The sequence below is a fragment of the Spermophilus citellus genome (genome assembly GCF_964194105.1).
Source record: "Spermophilus citellus genome assembly, chromosome: 14".
Classification (NCBI taxonomy): Eukaryota; Metazoa; Chordata; class Mammalia; order Rodentia; family Sciuridae; genus Spermophilus; species Spermophilus citellus.
Window position 1 is genome coordinate 7,211,324 of NC_138194.1, and position 25,174 is coordinate 7,236,497.

General features: G+C 42.6%; 2 pseudogenes across 2 annotated transcripts; one reads left to right on the forward strand and one right to left on the reverse strand.

Annotated features, from left to right (window-relative positions):
- Window positions 1–8,894: 8,894 nt before the first annotated feature.
- On the reverse strand, window positions 8,895–13,692 carry LOC308633231 (protein phosphatase 1J-like; annotated as a pseudogene). The gene is made up of 9 exons: window positions 13,684–13,692; window positions 11,963–12,249; window positions 11,574–11,691; window positions 11,002–11,086; window positions 10,020–10,138; window positions 9,756–9,819; window positions 9,484–9,598; window positions 9,196–9,340; window positions 8,895–9,057 (listed from the first exon to the last, which is right to left on the reverse strand). The product of its transcript is annotated as a protein phosphatase 1J-like (transcript).
- A 3,996-nt stretch (window positions 13,693–17,688) lies between these two features.
- On the forward strand, window positions 17,689–22,485 carry LOC308633232 (protein phosphatase 1J-like; annotated as a pseudogene). Its single transcript has 9 exons — window positions 17,689–17,697; window positions 19,131–19,417; window positions 19,689–19,806; window positions 20,294–20,378; window positions 21,242–21,360; window positions 21,561–21,624; window positions 21,782–21,896; window positions 22,040–22,184; window positions 22,323–22,485. The product of its transcript is annotated as a protein phosphatase 1J-like (transcript).
- Window positions 22,486–25,174: the final 2,689 nt, after the last annotated feature.

Consider the following 25,174-nt stretch of genomic DNA (forward strand, 5'->3'; position numbering starts at 1 on the left):
ACACCATATAAATGTAAAGAATGTGAGAAAGCTTTTAATGAAACATCATACCTTAATAAAATCAGAGAATTCATACTGGAGAAAATGCATAAAAATGTAAAGAATGTGTCAAGGCTTTTATTTGAAGAGTAGGCCTTACTCAACACAGGGGAAATCACACTGGAAAGGTAAAGAATGTGGGGAAAATTCTATGTACAATTCAAGTATTATCAAGCATGAGAGTATTCATACTTGAGCAAATCTTTACAAATCTAAAGAATGTAAAAAATCATTTATTGTGATATCATGACTTATTAATTAGTAGAAAATTCATAATGGGAAAATAGTTCAAATTGCCAAAAAATGTGGCAAAGTTTTCATCAAAGCCAAACACTTTTAAAATGTCAAGAATATTACAGCAGTCATTAAGCCCTACAAATGTAAAGAATATGACAAAGTTTTTAATGAAAGATTATACCTTACAAATCTCTATGGATTTAGAATTCAAGAGAAGTTTTGTACTTGCCAAGAATATGTCAGAACTTTCTTCAATTTTTTTTAAATCATAATCTATCCAAACCTGATACTTATACTATCTGTAGTGAGAACACTGTAACATGCATAACTTACATGTTAGCAAAATGTTTAGTACTGAGAAAAATGATCACATATGTGAAATACAGCAACATCATTATAGTCCATATATTTCTCAATATGAGAAATATCAGAGAGAATTTCTGTATTTATAGGGTCTGTGGCCTTCTTTTGAATAGTTGCTTAAAATTTAATAAGGAGTCTTAATTAATGTGACAGAAATTTTTTAAAAAGTACTCAAATATCAGCATAGTGCAGATAGCTCAGCCCTGAGAAGATACTTGTGTGTGACAAATCTCAAGTTAAAGAACAAATTTTAAAAAAAAATAGACTCAAGTCTTGAAAATTAGATAAAATATTTTTTTTTCTCTAGGTAATGTTATCAATGTTATAGGAGTCACTAATGAGAATTTTCAATCTCTATTTTTAGATTGACGTGGTGGAGGAGATTGAACCCAGGGATATTCCATGCTAGGCAAATTCTCTGCCACTGTGTCATATCTTCAGCCATTTTTCCTATACTGCATGTGTTTTGATCCTATGCAACAGTGAATATTTCTCAATGTGTTTAACACAACCATGTATTCAATTTGATTTTGCTGAATTTTGTAGGTAATAAATAAAAAAAGGATACTGTTTTGTTAATAGTTGGAGATTGCTCTTAATTCTTTAAGGCAGTATGACTAAACTTCCAGTTTCAGTTTAATTATTTATCTTTTTGTATCTACTAGGAAATGAAGACTGGGATAGAGAATATATATATTATGCCCAGATTTCTAAATTTTTAATTACTATTTCAAAATTTTATTCTGTAATTTGTGGCTGTTTTGTTGACACCCCTTCATGTAGGATACATTGCTTTTGTTTAAAATTGATTTGAATATGCACATTTTCCAATCAATGGTCCACTTTAGAACTAAGTATCATTGGACCTTTAATTATGCATGCATATGTGTGTTTGTGTGTGAAAATGGATATGTTTGATTATGCCTCTCTTTAGAAGAAAGGGATTCACATAACTAAAAGAGAATTTTAAGATTTCTTAATGAATTACCATATTCAATTAACATTGAATAGTATTAGCATAATTGCAGCCATCTTTCTTTTACCCATCCCTAATTCATAAATACTGTCTTTATTCCCAAGAAATAGAATGTAGCCTGAGATAAAACCTACCAGCCTGAAAATGTGCTGGTCTCTCCCTGTTCTTTCAGTGAGAGATTAGAGACAACTTGCCAACCCCCGATATGGAGACATACTACTTTCCCTGTTCTCTTCTTGAGAAGATAAAACAGACATACCAGTTTCCCTATTCTTTTTCCATGAAACAGAAAAATTGCCAGCCTTGCTTGTTTCCTAAGAAATAAACTTGCCTTCCATAAGATCAAGAGATGCTAACTATATCAGTAAAGATTAAAACCACCCCTAGTGTGTGGTCATGTTTCTATCCTATAAAAGGTAACATGCAAGGGGGAGTTGGGTCTGATTTTCATCCTTGCTGGTACTGTTCCTCTATTTTTGCAGAGCAGCCTTGTCAGCTCCTGATAATAAACCTGCTTTTTATCCCAAGTGTGTGTGATTATACCTGCACAACTTTTCTTTCCCAAAATGTCCCCTTGAGGTACACTGAAAAATTTCTCTAAAATACATGCTTTCTGATTTAAAATCATGTTATTCTAATTGTTTAGTCTCTACTTTCTTGGTACTCATGGAACATATGAATTCCTCACTCATGGTTTATAACACATTGCTTTTATTAACTGTTCAGGGAATTTAAGAATAATTTTAATGAAAGAAACAGGTATTCAGAAATTAGTTTGATTTCACAGGAAAATAAATTCAATGGATCAACAAACTTATGAAGAAAGGTTCAATATCTTTAGCAATTAGAGTAATGCCAATCAAAACTACCCAAAAATTTTATCCCACTCCATTCAGAATAGCAATCATCAAGAATATAGGCAACAATAAATGTGCCAAGTATGTGGGGGATAGGTACACTCACGCATTGGTGTGGGACTTCAAATTGTTAGAACAACTGTGGATAGCAGTATGCAGCTTCTGCAGAATACATGGAATAAAATCACCTTTAAACCAAGCCATTTATTCCTTGATTTAAAGGAAAGGACTAAAATCAGCATGCTACAGTGATGAAGTTACGTCAATGTTTATAGCAGCTCAATTCCCTGTAGCTAAACTATGGAACCAAACTAGGTGTCCTTCAATAGATGAATGAATAAAGAAAATGTGGAATATATATATTCAATGGAGTATTACTCAGCTTAAAAAAAGAATGAAGTCATAATATTTGCTGATATATGGGTGGACATGGAGAATATTACCTTCAGTGAAACAAGCTAATCCCATGAAATCAAAAGACAAATGTTTTCTCTAATATATGAATGCTAATTTTCAATAAGGTTGGGAGGCACTACAGAAGAATGTTGTTACTTCAGATGATGTAGAGGAGAGTGGGGTAAGGTGAGAGGATATGGAGTAAGGAAGATTAGTATTATGTACCTGTATTATTATATGTATATAATATATAATTCCATATATATGATTATATATATATATATATATATATATATATATATATATATATATAATGTCATATATATATGAGATAATACAACATGTATAATAAGAAAAATAGAAAATATAACCCATGTATGTATGATATTTCAATCTGCATAAAGACATTCCACTGTCATTTAGAGAAAACAGAAAAGGGGGCTTGCTTCGGCACATTCTTGCCAAGCACCAATCCTGTAGGAAACAGAGTTTAAGATTCCTAATTTCTGGGGCAGGGACAGGTCTTCTCCAATGGGTTAAAATATAGCAGTGGGAGGTGGAAGAACCCACTTGGGAACCAGAAAACATGACTTTCAACGTTATCCACTCAATTGAGGGGAAACATTCAGCAAGGTGTTCAGGAATGACTCCAGAAAAGCCAGCTTTTATCTGCTTTGCATATTGTAGTCATGAGACAGATTTCATTTGTAACAAGATTTGATACATTTAAGGTTTAATAATTGCTAAAGTATAATCTAGAACAGATTGTCCCTTGGCTTGAGCCACGCCTGCCTAGTCAAAAACAAGGAGTCCCTCTACAAAACCAGATACTAGCATAACCACTTACTGGGTGGCTGATACATAAGAGAAGGAATATTTATAAAGCCCCAAGGTGCCCACACTTTGTTGGGTATTTTGACAAAAATTAGTTACCTCAGTTTCCGGTGGCTTGTTAGGTGAATGGTGCACTTCCCATTTTGACCAACAAGGAAAATCTCTGAGGGTTAGATAATCAGAGTGTCAAGGACAGCACTCAAAGCAGGGCTATATGCCTCCAGAGTCTCTGCCTTTCTACATGTCACCTCAGAGGTGGAAAGGAGGAGGAAAACCCAGACAGAGGACAGAGGCAGCAGCCAGCAGCTTCTCTGATCCACCCCACCTTGTCCCCAAAGCCGGGGTCACACAAAGGAGGCCCAGGCCAGGCAGTGCCCACAGCGCACATTCAGACAGCCTGCCTTCCTCCCCTCTTCCTCCTGGGCCTGGTGGGAACATTAGGTTACTCAGCCCCCAATAGAGGACAATGACTACACTGTAGGGAGTCACAAATCCACCACAGCAGAGGGACAGAATAATCCACTAGGGAATCACCTCCACCCACTCTGGAACAGCCCCTTCCTCCCTATGTCGAGCTCACTTTTATGTCCTGCCCACCCCTCCCTGTGACTCAGGGCAAGAAGTCAGCTTCCCAGGGTTAACATGTGTCCCTCATCACCAACACACATGAAGGAGCAGCTCATCACACCTGCAGTTCATCACACCTTCATAGCTACCCTCACTTCCTCCTTCCCCAGGGAGGGGAGCCAAACTCCACCCAGCTAGATTCCCAGCCCTGCAGTCAGGGAGAAAGAGTGGGTGGGCTCTGGAGTTGAAATGAAATCTAGGCTGTTGGGAAGAGGGAGGGAGCTAGAGCTTGGGCTGGGAGAAGCCCCAAAAGAAATGACAAATGAGGACCAAGTCCCTCCACCAACTAGGCAGGGAGCACAGGGCACAGGGTATGGTAGGTAACCTGATCTCTGCCTCAAACCTAGTTTTTCCTCAGTCCCACATCCTGTCATGCTGGGCTGAGCTCTTCTAGTCCCTGCATTCCACCACCTCACATTATATAGCCTGGGTCTGCTTTTTAGGAAGCAGAATACTCCAGCCCCAGGCTGTTTCTCTTCAACAGTGGGATGCTAGGCAGCCCCTCCCTCTCCTCCACTTACACCTTCAGAAAACTGGGATGTGGGGGAAGAGGACATGAGTCACTGAGAATTTATCGGAACCACTCTCCGGATCACAGAGGGGCTCTTGCTGATACCCCAAATGACAGGGAAGATGTGCCCTGCCAGTACATCCCTTTCCAAACAGGGGTTCATTGAAGTCTACCCAGGTGACTGACACTAGGATTTCTTCCAACTCCCCCACCTACTCCCATTAGTTCAACTTATGCAGCTGTGTAAACACGGGCTGGGGTAACTCCAACCCAGGGTAACTCCAACCCAGGCAGTACGGATAGAGAACAATCACTACTGATCTACCAGTCACTTAGGCAAGAGTGCGCCACTGCCATCCCCCAGCAAGGCAACTGGCACCAGATGGTGGGAGGCAGAGGCCAGAACTTCAGAACAAGGACATGAATTAAGTGACCTGGAACCCCCAGCTCAGAAGACTTTCCCTCCAGGCTCTGGTTGGGCCAGAAGAGCAAGCAGCCCAGGCCAAGCCAGGACACAAGGCCACAAGGGGCAACCAAACCCCACGCAGAGACTGAAGTGGAGCTGGAACGGAGCCTGGAACCTCTGGCGCCTCCCCTGAGACAAGATATGTGGGACACCTAGCTCATTCTCTTGATTTTCCCGAAGATCCAGTGGGCCTCCTACCTGGAGTTTGGGAAAGACTCACTCTTCAATTGACACCTCTTCCTCAACTTTAAAGCCAGAACTGAGAGAACTCTGTGCCCTGAGCTCCCCAGCCGACACCCCTAAAATAAATCTTTAGCCCTAGCTGGGGAGTGTGGAGGGTGGATTCCTTCACACACTCGCATGAACGAACACACGAACACACACGGGCTGGATCCTTCCCGGTCTCCCCTACCCCATGCCCCAAGCAGTTTCCAAGGACTGTGGAGGGCAGTGTTCAACCTCCACCGAACAGTGGCAGCCCCCAAGGGTCACACCGCGCCCTTATTCCCGCCATTCCACCGTCTGGGCCTGGAAGAACTCCCAGCCCATCCCCAGCACCCCAGGCCAGGTCCGCGCTGGGCCGTCTAGCCTGGGGCTAGCCAGGGCGTCTGGGCTGGGTTCCCTCGCCTAGGAGGCCGTTCCCTTGTTCCCTGGGGGGGGGGGGGGCTAGGGGAAACCGGGAGGGAAGGGAAAGGGCTCTGATCAGGGCCTCAGCAGGAGAGAGACGCTGCCAGGCCGCTCCTGGGGCCCCTGGCTGCAGTCCGGGGAGGAGCCAAGCAGGCCGGACCCCAGCGCAGCCCGGACGCCTCGTCTAAGGGGAGGGAACGGGCCCAAACCCCTCGCCAGACCCGCCTGAGCTCCCAGCGAGTGGAGAGGAGGAAAGTGTTCTCCTGGGAACTGGGACGCCCTTCTCCCCCTGCCTGGACCCCTGTACCTTCCGCTCCGTTGCCTCGAGTTGCGTGGCCATTGCAGTAGGCTGAGACCGACCCTAGGAGCCGGGCCCCGCCCCCGCCCTCCTTCAGTCCTTGGCTCGGCTGGCCTCTGGCCAAGCCCCAGGCGGCCAAGGGTCGCCTCAGCTGCGGCGCGAGGATTGGGGGCGCCTGCCCTGGGCTGGGTGTGAGGCTGGAAGGAGAGTCGCTGCGAGCTGCCAGGACTGCAGAGGAGTGGGCGATGACCAGAGCGGGTGGGACCCCGGAGGACTAGGCCTCTGCCCCGCCTTCCAGCCCCTAGGGGCAGATGGGCATAGAGAAAGTTGAGAGGCGCTCAGGGTGGCGTCAGGAAGGGCCGCTGCTGCCCTCCCGCGGCCAAACAGCACCCGCTCCTGCCCCACCTGGGCGCTCGCGGGAGGCAGGACTGGGAAACCCGGGTGCCAGCGCGGGCGATGGAGTGGGATGTGGTGTGTGCAGAAGACCACTCTCTGCCACTAGAATCCTTCTGGGACCTGCAGACCCGGAGCACCATTCTGCCTCATATTCCCTTCCTTCCACTTCCTGGAATTTCCGAGTCAAATTCCTACCTACTTCTCCAAGGGTACTCTTGGAAGTGCTTCTGGATCCCCAACCAGGAATATAGTTCCCACTCCTATTGTATTATTGTGCCTTTAGTGACGCTTAGCCCCGTCTGATGTGTTACATACCGTATTTACCTACATGTAGATCTTTCTTGTAAAATGACTGAGGAGGTGGACAAAAAAGGAGGAAATCTATCAACATTTTATTGACTTGTATATTCTAGGAACTACATAACTCAACCTTTTAAATACTTGTCACAATTCTTTCGGGGGAAGTATACCCATCTCCTTTTGCCTGTAAGGAAACTGAGATTTGAAGACGCAGCTTAGCAAATGTTTGAGATTTCTGATAGCAAGAATTCATACAGTCAGTCCTGTGTGACTACAATGCTGGTGCTGTCTTCTGATGACTACCGTGCTCCTCCAGTCTTCCCTCCCCCTCGTCTAGCACAGTGTGTGTCCCATGATTGATTTTTAAGAAATATTTGCCAAATGGATGCATGTTAGAAGTATTACAGACTTTAAAGATCTGAAGTACAGCCAACGCATTTGGTAAATGAGCAAACTGAGTTCAAGAGCAGTTTGGTCCCCAGGCCTCTTAATCCACTCAATAGTTCACTCAGTATGAAGTGAGAGCTATGTGCTGAAGATTGATTTATGCCTTCAAATAATTTATAGTTTAAATGAGGAATACAGACAATCTCAAGATATCTAACGCTTAGGGAACCTGACTCTATATACATTAACTATTTCAGTCCTCACAATAACCTGATGGCCTAGTAGTGTTATCTCCATTTTACTGAGAAAACAAATGGGGGCTCAGAGAGATTACAGAGTTGATGTTGGGTCTGGTCCTAGAATTCAAACCAATGGACTCTAGAGACCTTGCTCTTAATTGCCATTCCCTATGGACAACTCTTGCAGGCGGCCATACAGGAGGCATTTGCTGTTGGGGGGTGGAGAGAATGCATTAGCTGTGGGATGCCCAGCCCTGAAGAACAAATGAAGTATTCAAATTAGGTTGATGTCTATATGTTAAATAACAAATTGAAGCTACTGCAGGCCTACAGAAGACAGTGATGGTGATGGAAGAAGAGGCTGGAGAAGGAAACAGAGACAGACCATGAAGGTCCTTATATGCCATGTCCAGGAGTTGACTGTGAATTTTGCTCAGGTACAGCAAGGAGCTGCTAGAGTTAGGAAACTAATATAATGAAAAAATAAGGAGGTGACAGTGGGAGTGAAGATATGTGGGAAAAGGTACACACACGGATGCATAAATGTATATATTCAACAATACAGTCATGCATCATTTAATGATGGGGATATAAGAAATGCATCATTAGGCAATTTTATTGTTGTGTAAACATCATAGAGTGTACTTACACAAACTGAGAAGGCATAGCCTACCACACACCAAGGCTATATGGTGTATACCATCATAAATGCAGCTCATTGTCATCATATAGCACATGATGGTACTTAGTGACGATTAGCATGATGAAGAGGAAATTAAAGGGTTACCAACTCCAAGATTTCTAATTTGAGCAGCCAAGCTGATGCCCTTTGAGAAGACGAAGTAGGAGAAGTAACATGCTGTGGGGAAAATAGTGGATTGAGGTGTGTTGAGGTGAAGTGTCAGTGGGCTTTCACGGAAATGTTTGGAAGATGATTGGTATGTATGAAACTAAAGCTCAGGAAAGATTTGGGAAGAGAGCCCAATTTGGAAGAAACATCAGCAGATGGATGAAGATACAGAAGTGTCTGAGAACACTTAGGGCAAGTGAGTGGATTGAGGAGAGGAGAGGGCAGAAAGAAGAACCTGGAAAAAATTCATTTTGGGGGGGGCCTGTCCTGATGTCCTTTCCATCACAGCACAGAACTTTTCCTTAACTTTTAGTTTCTAATCAAAGCAAATAAAGACACACACCTTTATTCATCGGGTTTATTTGCCAAAAGCGCTAATTCTGGATCTAGTGGATATCCCTTTTTGGGTTAAACTGCCACTAAAGGGAGACAACTGCAGAATTTGGGCTGAGAGAGGGGTAAGCATGGAGAGGCTGGGTGGTGGTGGGAGGGATGGGCTGATCCCCTCAGAAGTAACTGCCCGGCCCTCCTAGGGGGATGACAAAGACCGAGATGTCATCCCCGGAACCCAGCTTGTTGGTAGGGAGATGCCAGCCATGGTCCTGGGGGGTGCCCCGTGCCCCCAGGACCAGAGCATGGGCCAGAGCTGTATTCCTGCCAGGAGCACATGTGCAGATTCATGTATAAGGGAAGATAGACACAGAGGCCCACATGGGGTCCCCAAGCATTGCTTCCCTTTGCCCTTTCCTTTGCCAGTGCCATCCCCTTACCATCATGTCATGCAACCCCTACCTGCTGGGGTCATTGGGTTCTTAGGCCGACAGCACCCTGTCCACACTGGCAGCTACCTCACAATCATTGGTGATATCCCATCGGCCATCTGTTCCCAGGACTAGCACATCGTCTGGGAAGTGCTCATACTGTGTCAGGTCATATACTTGAACCTGGTGGGGAAAGAGTATAGGGAGGATTGAGGTGTGGGGTTTGCTGGACAGGAAGCTTGGGGATAAAAGGACCCTGGATGAAAGCCAGCTTGAGACCCACAGAGGAGGGAAGGTATAGTTAAGGAGGCCCCCATACATCTCATCTCAGGTAAGCAGGAGAGGAAAGGCTTGATGGGCAGAGTGGCTCTGCAGATATTAAGGTTGTGGTCTCCCAATCCCTGGGTTACCCCAATAGTGGCCATCACTCGGGCCTGAGGGAAACATGGAGGGGGGCAGCTATTTAGTCCTCTGCCAAGCTCTCTGAAACCACACAGCCCTCCCACACCTACCCTCAGGTAGAACCTCCACCTCTCTAGACAAATTGTGGTGGGTCCTCCTGCCCTCTCCCACCTCTACCATGGATTTTACCTTTTTGCCCTCTCTACAGACCAGAGGAAACCTGAAGTCCTCCAACTGGATCTTTCTGTAGGCTCTGGGGAGGGGGGTAGTAGAGGCATCACCTAGGCATCAAAGCCTCCTCTCTTCTAGGAGCTGGACACCCACACACAAACCCCTTAGAAGGGCCCTATCCCCCAACTCCCAGCCTGGCCCAGCCTTCAGCTTCCACCTTGCTACTGGTGAGGGACTGGTTGGGTTGCCATGGGAATGACCCAGCTCTGAGGGAAGTGTTACCAGCCAGTCATGTTCTGGTCCCCGTAGAGCATCCTCTGCCCCAGCTCCTTGGGCTGAGCTCTGCAGGAGAACTCAAGGTGGGTGAATTCACCACCCAGCAGCTCTAGTTTCAGGAAGCCCTGGGGTTGAGAATGGCCAGACAGAGCAAAGGGCCAGGGGGTGTTACACTCACAACATACCCTAGTACAATATATAGATAATGTTAATTTTTTTCTTCTTTTGCAGTAATGGGGATTAAACTGAGGGGTGCTTTACCACTGAGCTACATCCCCAGCCCTTTTTAATTTTTATTCTGAGACAGGGTCTTGCTAATTTTTTGAGGCTGTCATTGAACTTATGCTCTTCCTGCCTCGGGCTCCTGAGTTGCAGGAATCACACGTGTGCCACACTGTATCTGGCTAGATGATATTTATTATAGCAGGCCTTTAAGTAAAGATCCACATGCTACACACTATTCTGATACACACATTAACTCAGTTACTCTTCAAAACAACCCATGGGGCAGGAACTATTACTGCACAGAGAGGTTAAGGAATTGTCAAAGGTCACATAATTAGCAGAGAACAACAAACCAGGATTCAGTATCCAGGCAGTCCAGTTCCAGAGCCCAGGGGCCTTTTCTGTTCCCTCCCCCCACCTCTGATTTTACTTCCTTCCTCAGCTGGGGCCACGGTGGGTGCTGCAAACCATCTCAGGCTCCTTCCTGTAGCATTATCCCCTGGGCTCAGCCCTGCACTCAAGAGCCCACACAGCCGCCTTCCCAAGAAGCTCCCAGTAGGGAGTGTTCTGTGTTTGGTGGTGGTGGTGGTGGTGGTGGTGGTGGTGGTGGTGGTGTGTGTGAGAGAGAGAGAGAGAGAGAGAGAGAGACAGAGAGAGATAAAGAGAGAGAGGGTAGGGTTGGGGGGATGTTCTCAGGGACAAGAGTGCAGAGAGGCACAAGAACCAGTAAACGATGTGGGTAGGAAGTTTGGTTCCTACTTACAAGCAGCTGAAGATGCTGGCTCTCAGTCTCCGGAGTAAACTCCCGGGACATTGGAATGATTTCACCATTCCAGACAATGATGGCCCTGCCCAGAGACAGAAAAGGCCTGGCTCTCCTCAGCCCCCTTCATGGATAATTACAGAGGGACCAGGCCTTCTGCTTAGGATTCCTTACCCAGGACTCCATCTTTCCTCTCCTTGTGGATATATCAGGCCTTTCTTTATATCTATGGTCCTCCAAGTTCCTTCAATCTTTAGGGTTTCTTTAAATATTTTATTTTTTTTACAGTACTGGGGATTTAAGCCAGGGCAGCTTTACCACTGAGCTATATCCCCAGCTGTTTTGATTTTATTTTGAGACCCAATTTATTATAGGGTCTCACTAAAGTTCTGAGGTTGATCTTGAGCTTGTGATCCTCCTGCCTCAGCCTCCTGAGTTCCTGGGATTACAGGCATGTGCCACCATGCCAAGTCCAATATTTGACTTTGAACCCCACCACCTCACTCTTCTATCCCCCCATCCTAGAGAATATGGCCCCTTGTAGCCACTTTTAAAGCCCTTCTCCTTCATACCTGCTGTCACCTGCATTGGCCACATACACCTTGCCTAGCAGATACACCACAACCAGTGCACAGCAGCCCCCTCTACTTGGTGGCCAAGACACTCCTGTTCCCGAGCCATCTGCTCATCCTGCCAAGTGAGGAAGGGTCAAGAGGGAAGAGAGTAAAAGAAGAGTTTGCAGACACCGAGTCACCCTCCCCACTCCCATCTGCAGAAATCATCTGGCACAGCCAAACCACAACTGGAAAAATAGTGAAACACATGGGGGTAACTATCCCTTCTGCCTCCCCTCAGAACCAAACTCTGCTCTGGCTTTAAATAGTGTTGTGGGTTCTCAGGGTCAGTCCCTGAGGCCACCTGACTCTCACACAGAGTTGGCCAGAGTGTCTGCCTAGCCAGCCATGAGCTGGAAGTCATTCTCAATGGCCCCTACTACCAGGCTTTCATGGGTCACTTCCTTCTGTGAAGACCAGCAGGACTGAGGACCAATCAAGTGAGTAGAATCAGAGGAACCTGGGGTCCATGAGGTGCATGGGAGGCAGAGGGGAGGTGGTGGTGGTCTTGAAGTGTTTCTACTAGGTCCTTTAGTTGCTCCCGGATGTGGCGATGCAGGAGCCGTGAGGCCATTTTGGCAGCACCACCACTGGCATGTCCATCAAACAGGCCCCAATAATAGAAGCAGAGTCCCTGGTGGGGGAATGAATGCTAATTCCCAATAAGGTTGGGAGGCACTACAGAAGAATGTTGTTACTTCAGATGATGTAGAGGAGAGTGGGGTAAGGTGAGAGGATATGGAGTAAGGAAGATTAGTATTATGTACCTGTATTATTATATGTATATAATATATAATTCCATATATATGATTATATATATATATATATATATATATATATATATATGATGTCATATATATATGAGATAATACAACATGTATAATAAGAAAAATAAGAAAATATAACCCATGTATGTATGATATTTCAACCTGCATAAAGACATTCCACTGTCATTTATTACTAAATAAAACAAATAAGATATTTCTTTAGAAATATAAAAATAGATTAAAATAGTTTGAAATGAGAATAACATAAATTTTAAAAGTTCACATTCTTATTTTCTTATCTATTGGAAAATCCTGTCATTTCAAATTGTTCCTTCAATTTATTGAGCATCTTATAATTTAGTCAACGTATTGAGCCATCTTGTTTTGGTGAAATATGAATAGGATTCAATAGTCAAGGGTTTTTTTTTTAGTTTTATGAAATTAAAAAAAAGCACAAAACAATTTAGTGTATGTAATATGTGGTCTTTAACTGAGAAAAAAAATTGTTTTATGCAATAAGCTAATTGCTCCATGTGGGGGAAAAGAACCAGGTTATCCTTTTTAAGTCTCTACTATAAAGTTCTCTATGGAAGGCTCTTATCCCTTAAAGATACAGTCAGAAGGCACCAGTGGTAAAGGCAAAGTGGAAATGAGGGTAAGTATTTACTCCCCCTGAAGAACCTTTTCATTATACAGAAGTAGCCCTCTGGATAGAAGAATTACCATCTTCTGAGAGAACAACTAAGAACCCACAAAGAGTGAAGTGCAGGTTATATTTTATCCTAAACTTATATCCCTTCAACAATGCTTCTCTGTGAAGAAACACTCTATATGAGCATCCATAAGGACTTGCTGATTGTGTGGGTACTATGTACTAGATGTTTTCTCTGAGCCTGTCTCTTCAGATGACTTAGACTGCTGGCTAGTCTGTTTTTCTGATACTTAAAGGACTGATCATAATTAAACCTCATTGTCTTTGTAGTATTAAATAATAGCATGTTTCAAACAAAGGCATTTTACCCATAGCCTTCCCATTTTATTTTTGTAACATCTGCTATATTTAAGAAAAGAAAAACATTCAAACAAAATTTTAATCAAATTAGATAGCTTTAAAAAGGAAACAAAATATCTAGATCCATGTCCTAAAATTAAATTATTTTAAAGAGCTCCATTTCCAACTGGACAAATTTGGAATACTTGTGTGTAAATGAGAAAGAATTACTGCTTTGTTGGTTTTATTATAGACTGTTTGGGCCACGCATGGGCCATGCAACAACAGTAGACCCTATTATCCCACTTACAATATACATTTCTGCCAAATGTGGTAAGTGTTGTGATTTAAATGTCTTTGATGATGTTGGTATGGTGGCATATTAAGTGCTTTTGAATATTCTGAATTTAAAATATACTGCCAGGTTGTATTAATTAGATAATAATATATACAAGGTAATCATAAAAATAGAAAATTTTTGAGAAATATGTCTGTTTTGATTGCCAGAGCCTCATGCAAATAAAAGTTTAATTTTACATGTTAACTTTTTTTCTGGACAGTTTAGACGTTTTGCTTACAAATAAAACTTAAGAGATTGGTAATCACATTACCCAACACTTAATGTTTGTAAGGCAATGTAGTAGGGCCTTTACTTGAATTCATTCCATGTAGTCTTTAAAACAATGCTATGAGGTAGGTATTCATCACCATCCTGATGTCCGTTTTACAAATGGGGAACTGAAGTTCTAATGCACAGAATAACTTATTCATGATGCCTCAGATAGAAAATGGCACAGTGTCAATCATGAACTCAGGACTTGTCAGTCTTAGGGTTTGAGCTCTCTACTAATTCTGGTATATTCCTTTCTTAATTAATGTTAACAATGAAAACTGAAAGATGGTCTTCTATTGTAAAGTAGATTCAAATTCTCAATAATACTAACTTAGTGATTTGTACAAAAATCAAAACTCCTCCTCCAGGATTCAAATTAGTGGAAATGAATAGTTGGGGCTAAACATATGCAAATACACTTACATAAATATAAACAAATGACCTTAAAAGAAGTTTGGTTCAGCTAAATTTAAGCAACACATTGTATTGTTCCTTTGTGTAGAGATAAATTAATAATAGACCACTCCAAACATGGAATTATAAAAAAAAATACTCATCTGTTAAGTCAAATGATGTTTAAACAGAAATTATATTTAAATGCTAAATTTGAAAGCCTTACATCACATGCATTCAAATGTATTCATTAACAAACTACACCAATTGGTATATACAATTTCAAGTGGCTATTCGTTAATATAGAAACTGCAATACAAATATATTGAAATCACAAAAACTGAGCAAGGAAAGACACTGGGTGTTATAGGACATATTTATATTTCTGCAAAATAAAAATCAAGATCTTGACCAGTGTTACTTATTTAGAAGACATCCACTGTTCTTAGAAACCAAATTATTAATGATTTTATTATGGAAAAACTGAAGGAGCTAAGAATAGGAAAATATTATTTCCCTCTTGAATAAACATTTGCAAATCACAAAGACTAGAGGCATGAGCTATGGGAATTTCCCTTCTGAAGGATGTGTCACTAGTTAATGAGATCAACAGTCATAATCAGAGAGTGATGGTTTATAGTATGGTTCCACTATTAACCATTACTTCTCCTTATCTCTTTTCTATAATTGAAATAAAGATGCTCATGGCATTTGTAAATAGCAAAGATCTCAAACTGATGATGTGTGCTTAATATAAAATACCGACGATCCAAAATGGAAAGCTGAAACATAGGTTGGATCCAATAAAATAACATTTTTTAAAAAAGAAAGAAAACTGGTATTTACATTTAAGAAGTCAAGCAAAGTAAATCATGAAGATGTGTCTAAAAAGTAAGCACACTAAAAAAAAAAAAACTCAAAGAGTCAAAGAACAGCTACATATGAGTTCAAGAAGCCAAACACAATTTTATGTTTCTATAAATAAGTACGTATTATCTGAAAAAGGATACACTGAGTCATTTTCTGTGAATACAATACTAAATAGAATACTGAAAGTAATATGTGAAAGATTTTTTTTGTAATCAAATTGGTTGGTACAAACTCCAGGTTAATTTAAGTAGGTTCAATTTTAGCAGGAATACTCAGAGCCTCTATGGTAGCTATTTCTTCTCAAATGTGTTTGACCTTGGAAAACTTATTTTTGCAGAGAACTAATTGAGAATAACATTAAAACCAACATCCTTGGGGAAACACTAAAAGGACAATGAATTTTGTAAATGGGACTCTGTATAAAAACAGAGCATCAGGAAAATGTCCATATAAACCCCAATTTTTCTGCTACCCTAGGAGTCTATAGTGCTTGATTACCTACATCTGATAGATAGTTCTAATTCCCCATGGAACCTTGAGCAGAGTTTCTGCTGAGCAAAATTTTGCTAAAGTACTACCATAGGTGAGTTATTAGATGCCATACACCAAGATGGGTGACCATGTTTTTAACACAGTGATAGGTTGTTGGAGGTTACTGAGCTTTGGAGCCACTCCAGTGCTGATCAGTCACTGGATTCTGTACATACATCAGAAAGATGTATAGTGTTTTTAAAGTCTATTTGTCAAGCATTTTAAGTTTCTAATAATATCACTAATTAAGGAAATTTAAGTTTGTGTTTTCACAAATATTTACTCTTATAGTTGTGAAAATGCATAATATTACTGATATTTCATCATCACTTTAGCTTTCTTCTACTAAAATATAACACTAAAATCTTTAAAATATTTTAGGTGTAGTTGGACACAATATCTTTATTTTTTTATTTTTATTTTTACGTGTTGCTCAGGATTGAACCCGGCCTCTTGCATGTATTAGGTGAGTTCTTTACCAATGAGCCGCAACCCCAGTCCCGATATGACCTTTAAATTTTTTAAAATATTTCCTAATGTTATACTTTATGTTTTATTTTTTTATTGGTTGTTCACAACATTACAGAGCTCTTGACATATCATATTTCATACATCAGATTGAAGTGGGTTATGAACCCCCAATTTTACCCCAAATGCAGATTGCAGAATCATGTCGGTTACACATCCACAATTTTACATAATGCCCTATTAGTAATTGTTGTATTCTTAGCTCCTTCAGTTTTTCCATAATAAAATCATTAATAATTTGGTTTCTAAGAACAGTGGATGTCTTCTAAATAAGTAACACTGGTCAAGATCTTGATTTTTATTTTGCAGAAATATAAATATGTCCTATAACACCCAGTGTCTTTCCTTGCTCAGTTTTTGTGATTTCAATATATTTGTATTGCAGTTTCTATATTAACGAATAGCCACTTGAAATTGTATATACCAATTGGTGTAGTTTGTTAATGAATACATTTGAATGCATGTGATGTAAGGCTTTCAAATTTAGCATTTAAATATAATTTCTGTTTAAACATCATTTGACTTAACAGATGAGTATTTTTTTTATAATTCCATGTTTGGAGTGGTCTATTATTAATTTATCTCTACACAAAGGAACAATACAATGTGTTGCTTAAATTTAGCTGAACCAAACTTCTTTTAAGGTCATTTGTTTATATTTATGTAAGTGTATTTGCATATGTTTAGCCCCAACTATTCATTTCCACTAATTTGAATCCTGGAGGAGGAGTTTTGATTTTTGTACAAATCACTAAGTTAGTATTATTGAGAATTTGAATCTACTTTACAATAGAAGACCATCTTTCAGTTTTCATTGTTAACATTAATTAAGAAAGGAATATACCAGAATTAGTAGAGAGCTCAAACCCTAAGACTGACAAGTCCTGAGTTCATGATTGACACTGTGCCATTTTCTATCTGAGGCATCATGAATAAGTTATTCTGTGCATTAGAACTTCAGTTCCCCATTTGTAAAACGGACATCAGGATGGTGATGAATACCTACCTCATAGCATTGTTTTAAAGACTACATGGAATGAATTCAAGTAAAGGCCCTACTACATTGCCTTACAAACATTAAGTGTTGGGTAATGTGATTACCAATCTCTTAAGTTTTATTTGTAAGCAAAACGTCTAAACTGTCCAGAAAAAAAGTTAACATGTAAAATTAAACTTTTATTTGCATGAGGCTCTGGCAATCAAAACAGACATATTTCTCAAAAATTTTCTATTTTTATGATTACCTTGTATATATTATTATCTAATTAATACAACCTGGCAGTATATTTTAAATTCAGAATATTCAAAAGCACTTAATATGCCACCATACCAACATCATCAAAGACATTTAAATCACAACACTTACCACATTTGGCAGAAATGTATATTGTAAGTGGGATAATAGGGTCTACTGTTGTTGCATGGCCCATGCGTGGCCCAAACAGTCTATAATAAAACCAACAAAGCAGTAATTCTTTCTCATTTACACACAAGTATTCCAAATTTGTCCAGTTGGAAATGGAGCTCTTTAAAATAATTTAATTTTAGGACATGGATCTAGATATTTTGTTTCCTTTTTAAAGCTATCTAATTTGATTAAAATTTTGTTTGAATGTTTTTCTTTTCTTAAATATAGCAGATGTTACAAAAATAAAATGGGAAGGCTATGGGTAAAATGCCTTTGTTTGAAACATGCTATTATTTAATACTACAAAGACAATGAGGTTTAATTATGATCAGTCCTTTAAGTATCAGAAAAACAGACTAGCCAGCAGTCTAAGTCATCTGAAGAGACAGGCTCAGAGAAAACATCTAGTACATAGTACCCACACAATCAGCAAGTCCTTATGGATGCTCATATAGAGTGTTTCTTCACAGAGAAGCATTGTTGAAGGGATATAAGTTTAGGATAAAATATAACCTGCACTTCACTCTTTGTGGGTTCTTAGTTGTTCTCTCAGAAGATGGTAATTCTTCTATCCAGAGGGCTACTTCTGTATAATGAAAAGGTTCTTCAGGGGGAGTAAATACTTACCCTCATTTCCACTTTGCCTTTACCACTGGTGCCTTCTGACTGTATCTTTAAGGGATAAGAGCCTTCCATAGAGAACTTTATAGTAGAGACTTAAAAAGGATAACCTGGTTCTTTTCCCCCACATGGAGCAATTAGCTTATTGCATAAAACAATTTTTTTCTCAGTTAAAGACCACATATTACATACACTAAATTGTTTTGTGCTTTTTTTTAATTTCATAAAACTAAAAAAAAAACCCTTGACTATTGAATCCTATTCATATTTCACCAAAACAAGATGGCTCAATACGTTGACTAAATTATAAGATGCTCAATAAATTGAAGGAACAATTTGAAATGACAGGATTTTCCAATAGATAAGAAAATAAGAATGTGAACTTTTAAAATTTATGTTATTCTCATTTCAAACTATTTTAATCTATTTTTATATTTCTAAAGAAATATCTTATTTGTTTTATTTAGTAATAAATGACAGTGGAATGTCTTTATGCAGGTTGAAATATCATACATACATGGGTTATATTTTCTTATTTTTCTTATTATACATGTTGTATTATCTCATATATATATGACATCATATATATATATATATATATATATATATATATATAATCATATATATGGAATTATATATTATATACATATAATAATACAGGTACATAATACTAATCTTCCTTACTCCATATCCTCTCACCTTACCCCACTCTCCTCTACATCATCTGAAGTAACAACATTCTTCTGTAGTGCCTCCCAACCTTATTGGGAATTAGCATTCATTCCCCCACCAGGGACTCTGCTTCTATTATTGGGGCCTGTTTGATGGACATGCCAGTGGTGGTGCTGCCAAAATGGCCTCACGGCTCCTGCATCGCCACATCCGGGAGCAACTAAAGGACCTAGTAGAAACACTTCAAGACCACCACCACCTCCCCTCTGCCTCCCATGCACCTCATGGACCCCAGGTTCCTCTGATTCTACTCACTTGATTGGTCCTCAGTCCTGCTGGTCTTCACAGAAGGAAGTGACCCATGAAAGCCTGGTAGTAGGGGCCATTGAGAATGACTTCCAGCTCATGGCTGGCTAGGCAGACACTCTGGCCAACTCTGTGTGAGAGTCAGGTGGCCTCAGGGACTGACCCTGAGAACCCACAACACTATTTAAAGCCAGAGCAGAGTTTGGTTCTGAGGGGAGGCAGAAGGGATAGTTACCCCCATGTGTTTCACTATTTTTCCAGTTGTGGTTTGGCTGTGCCAGATGATTTCTGCAGATGGGAGTGGGGAGGGTGACTCGGTGTCTGCAAACTCTTCTTTTACTCTCTTCCCTCTTGACCCTTCCTCACTTGGCAGGATGAGCAGATGGCTCGGGAACAGGAGTGTCTTGGCCACCAAGTAGAGGGGGCTGCTGTGCACTGGTTGTGGTGTATCTGCTAGGCAAGGTGTATGTGGCCAATGCAGGTGACAGCAGGTATGAAGGAGAAGGGCTTTAAAAGTGGCTACAAGGGGCCATATTCTCTAGGATGGGGGGATAGAAGAGTGAGGTGGTGGGGTTCAAAGTCAAATATTGGACTTGGCATGGTGGCACATGCCTGTAATCCCAGGAACTCAGGAGGCTGAGGCAGGAGGATCACAAGCTCAAGATCAACCTCAGAACTTTAGTGAGACCCTATAATAAATTGGGTCTCAAAATAAAATCAAAACAGCTGGGGATATAGCTCAGTGGTAAAGCTGCCCTGGCTTAAATCCCCAGTACTGTAAAAAAAATAAAATATTTAAAGAAACCCTAAAGATTGAAGGAACTTGGAGGACCATAGATATAAAGAAAGGCCTGATATATCCACAAGGAGAGGAAAGATGGAGTCCTGGGTAAGGAATCCTAAGCAGAAGGCCTGGTCCCTCTGTAATTATCCATGAAGGGGGCTGAGGAGAGCCAGGCCTTTTCTGTCTCTGGGCAGGGCCATCATTGTCTGGAATGGTGAAATCATTCCAATGTCCCGGGAGTTTACTCCGGAGACTGAGAGCCAGCATCTTCAGCTGCTTGTAAGTAGGAACCAAACTTCCTACCCACATCGTTTACTGGTTCTTGTGCCTCTCTGCACTCTTGTCCCTGAGAACATCCCCCCAACCCTACCCTCTCTCTCTTTATCTCTCTCTGTCTCTCTCTCTCTCTCTCTCTCTCTCTCACACACACCACCACCACCACCACCACCACCACCACCACCACCACCAAACACAGAACACTCCCTACTGGGAGCTTCTTGGGAAGGCGGCTGTGTGGGCTCTTGAGTGCAGGGCTGAGCCCAGGGGATAATGCTACAGGAAGGAGCCTGAGATGGTTTGCAGCACCCACCGTGGCCCCAGCTGAGGAAGGAAGTAAAATCAGAGGTGGGGGGAGGGAACAGAAAAGGCCCCTGGGCTCTGGAACTGGACTGCCTGGATACTGAATCCTGGTTTGTTGTTCTCTGCTAATTATGTGACCTTTGACAATTCCTTAACCTCTCTGTGCAGTAATAGTTCCTGCCCCATGGGTTGTTTTGAAGAGTAACTGAGTTAATGTGTGTATCAGAATAGTGTGTAGCATGTGGATCTTTACTTAAAGGCCTGCTATAATAAATATCATCTAGCCAGATACAGTGTGGCACACGTGTGATTCCTGCAACTCAGGAGCCCGAGGCAGGAAGAGCATAAGTTCAATGACAGCCTCAAAAAATTAGCAAGACCCTGTCTCAGAATAAAAATTAAAAAGGGCTGGGGATGTAGCTCAGTGGTAAAGCACCCCTCAGTTTAATCCCCATTACTGCAAAAGAAGAAAAAAATTAACATTATCTATATATTGTACTAGGGTATGTTGTGAGTGTAACACCCCCTGGCCCTTTGCTCTGTCTGGCCATTCTCAACCCCAGGGCTTCCTGAAACTAGAGCTGCTGGGTGGTGAATTCACCCACCTTGAGTTCTCCTGCAGAGCTCAGCCCAAGGAGCTGGGGCAGAGGATGCTCTACGGGGACCAGAACATGACTGGCTGGTAACACTTCCCTCAGAGCTGGGTCATTCCCATGGCAACCCAACCAGTCCCTCACCAGTAGCAAGGTGGAAGCTGAAGGCTGGGCCAGGCTGGGAGTTGGGGGATAGGGCCCTTCTAAGGGGTTTGTGTGTGGGTGTCCAGCTCCTAGAAGAGAGGAGGCTTTGATGCCTAGGTGATGCCTCTACTACCCCCCTCCCCAGAGCCTACAGAAAGATCCAGTTGGAGGACTTCAGGTTTCCTCTGGTCTGTAGAGAGGGCAAAAAGGTAAAATCCATGGTAGAGGTGGGAGAGGGCAGGAGGACCCACCACAATTTGTCTAGAGAGGTGGAGGTTCTACCTGAGGGTAGGTGTGGGAGGGCTGTGTGGTTTCAGAGAGCTTGGCAGAGGACTAAATAGCTGCCCCCCTCCATGTTTCCCTCAGGCCCGAGTGATGGCCACTATTGGGGTAACCCAGGGATTGGGAGACCACAACCTTAATATCTGCAGAGCCACTCTGCCCATCAAGCCTTTCCTCTCCTGCTTACCTGAGATGAGATGTATGGGGGCCTCCTTAACTATACCTTCCCTCCTCTGTGGGTCTCAAGCTGGCTTTCATCCAGGGTCCTTTTATCCCCAAGCTTCCTGTCCAGCAAACCCCACACCTCAATCCTCCCTATACTCTTTCCCCACCAGGTTCAAGTATATGACCTGACACAGTATGAGCACTTCCCAGACGATGTGCTAGTCCTGGGAACAGATGGCCGATGGGATATCACCAATGATTGTGAGGTAGCTGCCAGTGTGGACAGGGTGCTGTCGGCCTAAGAACCCAATGACCCCAGCAGGTAGGGGTTGCATGACATGATGGTAAGGGGATGGCACTGGCAAAGGAAAGGGCAAAGGGAAGCAATGCTTGGGGACCCCATGTGGGCCTCTGTGTCTATCTTCCCTTATACATGAATCTGCACATGTGCTCCTGGCAGGAATACAGCTCTGGCCCATGCTCTGGTCCTGGGGGCACGGGGCACCCCCCAGGACCATGGCTGGCATCTCCCTACCAACAAGCTGGGTTCCGGGGATGACATCTCGGTCTTTGTCATCCCCCTAGGAGGGCCGGGCAGTTACTTCTGAGGGGATCAGCCCATCCCTCCCACCACCACCCAGCCTCTCCATGCTTACCCCTCTCTCAGCCCAAATTCTGCAGTTGTCTCCCTTTAGTGGCAGTTTAACCCAAAAAGGGATATCCACTAGATCCAGAATTAGCGCTTTTGGCAAATAAACCCGATGAATAAAGGTGTGTGTCTTTATTTGCTTTGATTAGAAACTAAAAGTTAAGGAAAAGTTCTGTGCTGTGATGGAAAGGACATCAGGACAGGCCCCCCCCAAAATGAATTTTTTCCAGGTTCTTCTTTCTGCCCTCTCCTCTCCTCAATCCACTCACTTGCCCTAAGTGTTCTCAGACACTTCTGTATCTTCATCCATCTGCTGATGTTTCTTCCAAATTGGGCTCTCTTCCCAAATCTTTCCTGAGCTTTAGTTTCATACATACCAATCATCTTCCAAACATTTCCGTGAAAGCCCACTGACACTTCACCTCAACACACCTCAATCCACTATTTTCCCCACAGCATGTTACTTCTCCTACTTCGTCTTCTCAAAGGGCATCAGCTTGGCTGCTCAAATTAGAAATCTTGGAGTTGGTAACCCTTTAATTTCCTCTTCATCATGCTAATCGTCACTAAGTACCATCATGTGCTATATGATGACAATGAGCTGCATTTATGATGGTATACACCATATAGCCTTGGTGTGTGGTAGGCTATGCCTTCTCAGTTTGTGTAAGTACACTCTATGATGTTTACACAACAATAAAATTGCCTAATGATGCATTTCTTATATCCCCATCATTAAATGATGCATGACTGTATTGTTGAATATATACATTTATGCATCCGTGTGTGTACCTTTTCCCACATATCTTCACTCCCACTGTCACCTCCTTATTTTTTCATTATATTAGTTTCCTAACTCTAGCAGCTCCTTGCTGTACCTGAGCAAAATTCACAGTCAACTCCTGGACATGGCATATAAGGACCTTCATGGTCTGTCTCTGTTTCCTTCTCCAGCCTCTTCTTCCATCACCATCACTGTCTTCTGTAGGCCTGCAGTAGCTTCAATTTGTTATTTAACATATAGACATCAACCTAATTTGAATACTTCATTTGTTCTTCAGGGCTGGGCATCCCACAGCTAATGCATTCTCTCCACCCCCCAACAGCAAATGCCTCCTGTATGGCCGCCTGCAAGAGTTGTCCATAGGGAATGGCAATTAAGAGCAAGGTCTCTAGAGTCCATTGGTTTGAATTCTAGGACCAGACCCAACATCAACTCTGTAATCTCTCTGAGCCCCCATTTGTTTTCTCAGTAAAATGGAGATAACACTACTAGGCCATCAGGTTATTGTGAGGACTGAAATAGTTAATGTATATAGAGTCAGGTTCCCTAAGCGTTAGATATCTTGAGATTGTCTGTATTCCTCATTTAAACTATAAATTATTTGAAGGCATAAATCAATCTTCAGCACATAGCTCTCACTTCATACTGAGTGAACTATTGAGTGGATTAAGAGGCCTGGGGACCAAACTGCTCTTGAACTCAGTTTGCTCATTTACCAAATGCGTTGGCTGTACTTCAGATCTTTAAAGTCTGTAATACTTCTAACATGCATCCATTTGGCAAATATTTCTTAAAAATCAATCATGGGACACACACTGTGCTAGACGAGGGGGAGGGAAGACTGGAGGAGCACGGTAGTCATCAGAAGACAGCACCAGCATTGTAGTCACACAGGACTGACTGTATGAATTCTTGCTATCAGAAATCTCAAACATTTGCTAAGCTGCGTCTTCAAATCTCAGTTTCCTTACAGGCAAAAGGAGATGGGTATACTTCCCCCGAAAGAATTGTGACAAGTATTTAAAAGGTTGAGTTATGTAGTTCCTAGAATATACAAGTCAATAAAATGTTGATAGATTTCCTCCTTTTTTGTCCACCTCCTCAGTCATTTTACAAGAAAGATCTACATGTAGGTAAATACGGTATGTAACACATCAGACGGGGCTAAGCGTCACTAAAGGCACAATAATACAATAGGAGTGGGAACTATATTCCTGGTTGGGGATCCAGAAGCACTTCCAAGAGTACCCTTGGAGAAGTAGGTAGGAATTTGACTCGGAAATTCCAGGAAGTGGAAGGAAGGGAATATGAGGCAGAATGGTGCTCCGGGTCTGCAGGTCCCAGAAGGATTCTAGTGGCAGAGAGTGGTCTTCTGCACACACCACATCCCACTCCATCGCCCGCGCTGGCACCCGGGTTTCCCAGTCCTGCCTCCCGCGAGCGCCCAGGTGGGGCAGGAGCGGGTGCTGTTTGGCCGCGGGAGGGCAGCAGCGGCCCTTCCTGACGCCACCCTGAGCGCCTCTCAACTTTCTCTATGCCCATCTGCCCCTAGGGGCTGGAAGGCGGGGCAGAGGCCTAGTCCTCCGGGGTCCCACCCGCTCTGGTCATCGCCCACTCCTCTGCAGTCCTGGCAGCTCGCAGCGACTCTCCTTCCAGCCTCACACCCAGCCCAGGGCAGGCGCCCCCAATCCTCGCGCCGCAGCTGAGGCGACCCTTGGCCGCCTGGGGCTTGGCCAGAGGCCAGCCGAGCCAAGGACTGAAGGAGGGCGGGGGCGGGGCCCGGCTCCTAGGGTCGGTCTCAGCCTACTGCAATGGCCACGCAACTCGAGGCAACGGAGCGGAAGGTACAGGGGTCCAGGCAGGGGGAGAAGGGCGTCCC